The 8,561-nt window shown below is 50.7% G+C and overlaps 1 protein-coding gene across 6 annotated transcripts in view; it reads left to right on the top strand.

Moving 5' to 3' along the window:
• LOC113213577 (CUGBP Elav-like family member 2) overlaps positions 1–8,561 on the top strand; it is a 275,917-nt gene that overhangs the window by 67,667 nt on the left and 199,689 nt on the right. For 2 of the 6 annotated variants that reach the window (XM_052275214.1, XM_052275216.1), the window contains exon 1: positions 6,379–6,569. The exons of 2 other annotated variants lie outside the window; for them this stretch is intronic. The gene's annotated coding sequence lies outside the window, so the exon portion shown is untranslated. Of the gene's footprint in view, positions 1–6,378; positions 6,570–8,561 lie in introns of those variants that run through there. 2 more of the 6 variants (XM_052275206.1, XM_052275193.1) reach the window with 2 other exon arrangements.

The following is an 8,561-nucleotide window of genomic DNA, read 5'->3' as shown; positions in this document are numbered from 1 at the left end:
CGAAAAGAGTCTACAACCCTCCCTCTTGCTCTCTCTTTCTCATCCTCTTTCCTGCAATTGTGTCCTGAAGTGCCTGCTCCTGCAAGCCATGTGAGGAGCGGAAGGTGGGGAGGGGGCAACCACCTGGACGAGCCGAGCAGGCAAGCAGGAGAGGGAACCGGCGGGCCGAAAAAAAAGTCCAAAGAAACATACAAGTGAGAGATACTCGAGAAGTTGGCCTTTTCTCTGTTCTCTAATTTTTTTCTCTCTCTCCCGCACCTGGTTTACATGCAGGGAGCGCCAAGCTAGCCAGCTAGGCGGGCGTCAGGCGCACAGCATAGCCGCTCCCTCCTCCCTCTTTCATCGTGCTTTTGTTTCTACCATTTTTTGTTTTTTTCAGCATCCTAACTTACTTTCTCCAGACATTCCTTTTTTCCTTTCAACAACTACATTGCCACCTACGGACCAGTTTTGACTGCGGCTGCTCAAGTCATGTTGAATAACTCCAATAAGTCTTCATGCGTGTTTTCAGTGCGCGTATCTAAATTCCTCTGCTTAGTGACATGGAACTTCCATTTTTAGGCCGAATGTTACCACTCCTGCCGAGACCACAGCTACCTTATTTAGGAGCTGGAGTCACACAAACAAAAACGTTACATAGACGTCCGGTCCGAGGCACTTACTCCAATAAATATGACTGACAGCCGCGGACACACTGGACACACGTGCATAGAGTGCATCAGAGTGCATAGTAAATGCCTAGATAGCCCACTATAGGATTCTATGTATACCGATTGACAGACTTCCCCTTCCCCGTCGAGGACCGCGGCGCCGCGTTGGTAGGGTTAGCAGTAGTTACCACCACCCCCTGGCGATACGGCGGTACACACGTGGGACATATCTTAGTCCATGAGACCGTGTACATCAGCCAGAAACACATGTACTGTATAAGAAATCATTCGACACGCGTTTTGAAATGTATGCAAGTGCATTGAATAAATCTATCCTGCTCACCCTCCCCCTCGGCGTGGGGGGTGTTGAGGACCCCCGGGGAGGAGGCGCAGCAGGGCGCCGGCGACAGCGACGCACGTTCACGAACACGCAAACAGAGCGGCGCCAGGTAAACATGAAATCAAAATCTTACGATGTGCTGCTGCTGCTGCTGCTAAGGAGAGAGAGGGGGGGGGGAAGAGTGGGGCAGGCTGCTTCCCGAAATCATCAAGTGTTTGATTTGTGAAACGACTCGGAAGTTCCTCTGTCTCCTCGATCTGTCCCCCTCTCTCTCTCTCTCTCTCTCTCTCTCTCTCTCTCTCTCTCTCTCTCTCTCGCTCGCTCGCTCAGCAGCAGAGATTTGCCTGCCGTCTGCCTGCCCGGCCCGCCCTCTTTTCTATTCCAGACTGATGCGGCGCGCTGCTCGAACAAGAAATCACTTGCGTGTCGGCACGCAGGGGAGGTGAAAGAGGGTGAGAGAGAGAGAGAGAGAGAGAGAGATGAGGGTTGGGATGTGAGCGGAAAAGCCCAGCACGCGGGGTTGACATCGTCGTAGATGAATATGAATTTGAAATCATAATAAAAACGGGGAAAACACTGCGTGTGAGTGATTGCTGCTCCACGCATTGGCCCGGCCCTCTCTCTCTCTCTCTCTCTCTCTCTCTCTCTCTCTCTCTCTCTCTCTCTCTCTCTCTCCCTCCCCCTCTCCCTCTCTCCTTTTCTCGCGATCTCATCCCCCATCGACCCTCCTCTTGCTGACTGTGGCGGCAGCAGTCGGCACGGACGTTGTTTGCATCCCGGTGGATTTAATTGCTGTCACTTATAAGACACCTCGCAGTGCTTGTGAGACAAACGGAGAGGGAATTAGGAGGAGGTTTGCGCTGCACCGCCCTTCCTCCCCTTGCGGACCCAGGTTTTCCTCGGAAATTTATGGAAAGTGTTCTCTTCAAGGGAGCAGTGGGAGTGGAGCCACCCCCTCCCTCTCTCCCTCCCTCTCTAAATGACATATCTGATGTGTTCTATAAGTGCTGCTATCATTTATATGCTGATGACTTGAAAATCTACTACAGCTTTGAGTTGCCATGTTACAATGAGGCAGTGTGCAATATTAATATGAACTTGGTTAATCTTAAGGATTACATTGATTGTCATAATCTTTGCCTGAATGTTGAAAAGACACAACCCATTATATTTGGAACAGCCCAAACTGTGAAACAGCTAATGCTAAACAATGTACCGCAAGTTAACATAAATGGTACTTCTATACCTTACCAGGAGACTGCGACCTATCTTGGAGTAACTTTAGACAATACTTTGACTTGGAACCAACAATGCAATAACACCATCAACAAGATATTTAAAACCCTTAGTATTGTTAAAAGAAATTTTTGCTATCTTCCTTATAGTATAAGAAAACAGATTGTTGAGTGTCTATTGTTTCCCATTTTTGATTATGCTCTAGTTGTGTTAACAGATCTTCCTAAAACTACATGTGAAAGGCTACAAAAAGCACAAAATGCTTGCGTAAGATTTGTGACTTGTGTGCACTGGATGGACCACATTACACCATCTTATGCTGAACTAAAATTCCTCAAGATAGCTGATCGAAGAGTTTTGGCACTGTCAATTCTAATGTGGAAAGTCATGAAATCCAAATCACCTCCCTATCTTTATGAGTTGTTCAAATTCAATACCAACAGACATGGACGATCATCAGATCACAACTTAATTATACCTCCACGTAATACCACTAAGTTTGCTAACTCTTTCTGTGCCACTGCTACCAGACTGTGGAATCACTATAAGATGTTCAACTACATGAACTTTAATCAACCTCGAGCACTAAGACAAAAAGTGTTTCAAACATTACTGAACAGCTATACATCTTCCTAACTATTTTATTCTTGCATTTATTAATTACTCTGTTATATTTTATGTTCTTTTATAAGCATATTTATTTATATCTTTTATATTAATACACTAAACTTGTTTTATTAATGTTATATTTTTGCAAATGAGAGCGGTAGGTTTTACGCCAGTGGGGCAAACATTTCTGTAGCCCTTTTGTAATTCACTACCTTAAATAAATAAATCAATCAATCAATCAATCCCTCTCCGTCCCTCTCTTTCAAATGCTTACGGTAAATTTTCCCCGTAAGTTCTGCACAGTTTATGCACTAGTAACCCCTTGGTGAACGCCGTAGCGTAACTTCAGGTGAGTTTCACTATACGATTGAACGCTAACGGTGGAATCAGAGTACATCACTGTCACTGCGTGGTTAATCTCTGCACCTTACGGTGTAATTCACCGTTACTTTTTCATTAGCTCTTTCTCTTAGCGTCACGTAACGACGATGTAACGCGTTACGTTGTTCTTGCACTTGGCGCGCGCGCGCGCATTGAATTCCACGGCGATCAAGCGCAAGCCGCGTTTTGTTCGTAATGCGAGAGAGATTGCCGTCGGCGGGCCCTCGCCCCTTCGCCCGTCTCTCTCGCTCGCCGAGCGGAGTGCCCTGCGCACTGAGTGTGCGACGGGGACGGCCGGTCTGATATTCGGACGCGGCGCGTTTTGGCGCCCCTGCCTGTCAGCGCTGGGTAATTTATATGGAGTGGAGTATTGTTGCGCGGGGCGGCGGGGCGAGGCGCGGCTCCCGTCCCGGCCGCCTCCGCTGGCTGACTGGCTGCTGCTGGTACTGACTCGTAAAGCGGCTGTGGGAGGCCTGTGCTTCAAGTTTAACCCACCTATCTACGAATTCGACTGCGACACGGAAGATGGTGGGTAACAATAATTCCATTTCGTAAATAGTTGATTAGCTCATGTAAGTGCCCAGTTCCTCACTTGAGTTGAACACGAGGAATAAAACACTTAACACTTAATTTATTTATGCAGAGTTGAAGTCTTCTTATTAACACGGTAAAACCGATGTCTTACTTTTTTAGGAAAAGGGGAGAACTTTGAGGAACTCCCATATTTGAGAAAAATTCCTGGCAGTTCCTCAAAGTTTTCTCTTTTCCATCCAAAAATAAGACGTAGATTCTACCATCAAGTGTTCAACAGTCCAACTCCTCTTTCATACACAATAATAATGTTTCATTAACTACTGAGTTCAACAATGTGTGCCAATCACAGTTGAACACATTAATGTGATGAAGGGTTGAACATCTCAATCATCAGTATGCCCTAACAATTGGAATTTCCTGAAATATGTTCATGTTTCAATGAACTTGTCGGCACTAATGAAAGGCGTGCGTTTCGGCCGTGCTGACCATGTCGCCGGCCGAGGTCTCGCGGCCGGCTGGGCGGGCTCTAAGTATTAATCTCGCTGGATTGCCTCGGCCCTAATGCCCACCCGCGACCCGACTTACGTCCCGACAACTGGGTATGGCCGGAACAACAGAGCCGAATGGGGTCGATTCCCTCTGTGATGGCGAACGTACTGGATTGTAATGGACGCCCTCCCGCCCCTACTCCCGCGCCACTGTTAGTGCTGGCTCTGGCGAACGCAAGGTGGCCGCCCCTCTCCTCCTTCCTGTGTCTCTCCACGCTCACTCCACTCCCTCCCCTTCCCCTCACTCCACCCCCTTCCCTTCCCCTCCTCGCCCTCTCCATCCCTTTCTGCCGCTCTCCTCACCCCCCTCCGTTTCCCCTAGAGTCTTCCCCGACAACCTTTTCCCTTCTTTTTGTCGAAAGGGAAGCGATAATTAAGTAATGAGAACGTCTTTTGTGAGCGAAAAGAGAGACACACCACGCAAAGGCAGTAGCGAGCCCCCTCCCCTCTGTCCACAATGTAAACAGTGAGCCAGCAGCAATGCGCGTTCGAAAGGTTTGTAGCCGTTCGCTTCTTTAGAGCTTCCCGCGGGAGCCAAAGGGTCTGGCAGTTAACGGGCTTTACGGTCCCGAATAAAACGTAATTACAAAAAAAAAGGGTGTCGCAGACATCGCGCAGCAGCAGCAGTAGCGGCAGGCCCTGCGAGACTTGCGCAATCCGAACCCACCGTTAAAAATCACGATATTTTTAGCGAGAAAGTTATGAAATGCGAGCGTCGCTGGCGCGTCCCCTGGGCCCCTGCTTATAAAACAAACAACGTTCAAACAGCTCGGAGCGACCGAGAGTCGCCGCCGCCGTCACCTGGTTGGGCAGAAAAAAAATAGACACATATTTTGCACACGTCTTTTAATTTTTGTAACCATTCCAAAATTCTTTAAACTTTCCCACTTCTACTTTTTCTGTATACAACATGTACGTTGCGGAAAATATTCAACGCAAAAGGGAGGCAGCACCGGCAGCAGGTTGAGAGGCTCAGCCCTTTCCCTTCCTTCGTTGTTACTCTGGGTCAAGGGCTGTCGCAGGTGTGTGTGTGTATGTGTGTGTGTAGAGATCCGCAGCGGTAGCTGGAGGCTGGAGGTCACAGCCAGGTTATTAGCGGGGGAAAGGGTTCGATATCGGATAGCAGGAGGCTGCGTTATTCGGTCCGAGACGCGGCGGATTGTTGACGGAATTAGATCAACTTTGGCCACATTATTTTCCCCCGACGGTGGCAGCGGGCGGCACAGCAGGCTTTGGCGACGCGAAGGAGGAAAGTCGAGGGGAGAAGTAAAAGGGAAGGGGAACAAGGAAAAAAAAGCAAACATGAATTGGAGTTGTTCGCGGCGCTCTCTCAGGTGGAATGGGATATAGACTAGCGCTGCCGCCGGAGTGTGGCTGCCTCCGCAGAATCTTCCCATCCCCTTTCCCCTTTTTTGCACTCTGTCTCTCTCACGCTCAGAGCGAGGTCGGGACGCTTGTGAGAGGCGAACGCCGCGGATGCGTCCAAGGGCCGATGAGAGCGAGTGAGCTTTGCTCTTCCAATATTTGAGGGATTGACTGTCAGATCTGGCTGGCGTGCTGGTGACTCCCCCCGCCCCCCCTTTCCCCCTCTAGCTATCCCTTCCCCTCCCATTCATCTGTCTCTCTCTTACTTACGTGTGCGGTCCGGCGGACACTGTTATGATGGCATCGGGCTCCGCCCTGACATGCCCTGCCCAGGTTGTTTGCACTGCAACGCTTACAGGGCGTGGCGCGTGTGTGTGTGTGTGTGTGTGTGTTTTGATAAGGAGCTGATAAGACCCCGGTCGCGGCCGCAGTGAGGATAGTCGGGCGGTAGATAGCCTGAACGTCAAGCACTACCTCTACCCCCTCCCCTCTCTATTTCCCCCTTTTCCCTCTCTACCTCGCTCTTTCTGTTTCCCCTTTATCTTTCTCTGTCTTCTCTCTGAAAATCCCCTATGCGGTCGGCCGCGCAAGCGGGCTGGCCCGGTCCCCGCAGTGGGACTCGAGTGTTTGAGGTGCGAGTACGGGAGGGAGGGAGAGAGAGAGAGAGAGAGAGAGAGAGAGAGAGAGAGAGAGAGAGAGAGCGGTACCCGAGCCTCCCCGCTCGCTCGGTGCGTCAGTCATCGCCCGTCTCGTCCGGTGCTCGCGTCGCTTCGCTTTCGCTCTGTATCGTCGTCGGAAGGGCTCTCGGCGTCGTGTGTGTGTGTGTGAGAGAGGACTGCGTGCTCGTATTTGCACTACGCTCTGCCACGTCCCTGTGACCCTTGCGAATTGCAAGGCCCCACGACGGTGCGTGGTTTGTCTTTGTGATGCGTTGACGGGTGGCTGTGTGTGTGTGTGCGTAAGGTGATGGTAGCTGGGGACTGATGGTGGTGGGGGTAGTGAGTAGTGGCGGTAGTGGGAGAATGAGGGAGGGGCGGTGCTGTGATTCAACATTTACAGTTTGTAGGTTACGTTCTGATAAGCGGCAAGCGTCTTGCTTGGAAGGGCGTGAACTTGATGCGGTATGCCGCTCCCAAAGTGTTTGTTGAGGTTATGCGGGCAAATTTTCCATGGAATAGTTACGTACTCTGATCGTTAGAAGTATATTTTTCTGGCATTTTTTTTCACGTGAGTTGTCGTCGACCACCAAAAATTCGAAAGCTGGTTGTAAATTGCCCATTTACGTTTAAAAATTAGTTTGAAAATTGAGAGAACTGTCGACAGTTTACAAGGACACATGCTGTACTTGTGTTGCACATATTGCCCATGCAACCTCTGAATTTTATCTTTTGCTTTCGTAATGCCGCGTCAGAAAGGTCGGACAGAGATTTAACGCAACTAGGAGAGTTATTTCTGCCGTTTCGTACAGTTTCGGTGCGCGTTTTATCAGGTGCGCGCCCACCTTCCTGGTCTCGCCATATTGCGCCATATCGCCTCCATCAATTAGTTCGGCTGTTATCTTTCCAACCTAGCGCCACGCCCCGCCACGCCCCGCCCCACCCTCCTGTGGGAAGAGCCCGCGTGCGTGATAGCGGTGCGTTCGGCTCGCCCGAGACAACCCATATCGGAATCCATCCTGCTCCCATACCCTCTGCAATACGATTTTATTTCGCTCCGGTCTCCGCGTTCTCTGCCCCCCTTTTTCTGTTGCACCACAGAGCCGCATGGCTTTGGTCTGCTGACTGCTCTATAGTGCAGCAGTCTCGACAGTTTGTGCCTCTTCAGTACTAACGCCTGTTGCTGTGTGTGTACGTATAGGTTGCGTAGGGGAAAGCGTGCACTCGCGTGACTGTGTGTGTGTGTGTGTATGTGGGTGTGTGTGTGTTGTGTCTGTGGATGGAATAGAACTGAATCGAAATGCTGCACTTTGGAGAGCTCTTCCGTCCAGTTGTCGGAAGAAGAGGGAGAAACGAGGGGTGTATAGGGCGTCGTTGGAGGGGAGTGTCTGGCTAGCTAGGCGTGGCCACACGAATGAAAAAAAGTTAGTCGTAGTACCAAAAAAATTATAATAATCCCATTTGGCTAAGTCAGTTGGGAAAGTTTTGCTGTATTATTCTGCGAACAATGACATGAAGGTGGCTGTGGGGGCGCGTGGGCGGAGATGGGTAGGGCGGAGTCACCTGGACGCGAAGTTGTTCATTTTTAGTGTTAGGGGGAGAAAACATGTGACCAAGCAGCGGCAGCAGCATGGGGTCATTTTTACCAGCGCGAGCTCTCCACCCGAAATGAAGATATTTCTGTTGACGGAAAGGGGGCCTGGGCGACACATGATTAACGCTGCTGTCGAACTCGGCGTGGCCGGGTGGGGAGGGGAGTGGCGCGGTGGAGCTGTGTGCACTGAGATCGTAATTCTACAATCGTGTCGTAGCGCGGGCATTGCGTAGTGTGGCGCGGTGTGGCGTAGCCAGAGGGGGGAAGGAAAGAGAGAGGGAGAGTGAGTGCGAGTGAGTGAGAGGGTGAGAGGGTGTGTGTGTGTGTGTGTGTGTGTGTGTGAGAGAGAGAGAGAGAGAGAGAGAGAGAGATATCTAGGTGTCCTCTTGCGCCCTACACCGCTGAGGGGAGCGGCCCCTTGGTCGGGGCGGGGCTCTTTGCGCACAATGAGACCAGGTTGTATCCGAGGCTAATATACGGCCAGCTTCCTACGGTGAAGCAGGAAGGAAGCAGAAGTCGACTTGAGGTGGAGGGGAGGGGGTGGAAGGGCCGGGAGAACTTACGACTTCCCCGGCCCGGAGACGGCCGTTTGTTTTATATTCTATCTGGCGTGTGATAAAGGCCGCGGGCCCGGGGTGGATGGGAGGG

Source organism: Frankliniella occidentalis, unplaced genomic scaffold, assembly GCF_000697945.3.
Source record: "Frankliniella occidentalis isolate FOCC.00 unplaced genomic scaffold, Focc_3.1 Scaffold8, whole genome shotgun sequence".
Classification (NCBI taxonomy): Eukaryota; Metazoa; Arthropoda; class Insecta; order Thysanoptera; family Thripidae; genus Frankliniella; species Frankliniella occidentalis.
Note: the sequence above shows the minus strand (reverse complement) of the source record. Positions and strands in the feature narration are given on the sequence as shown.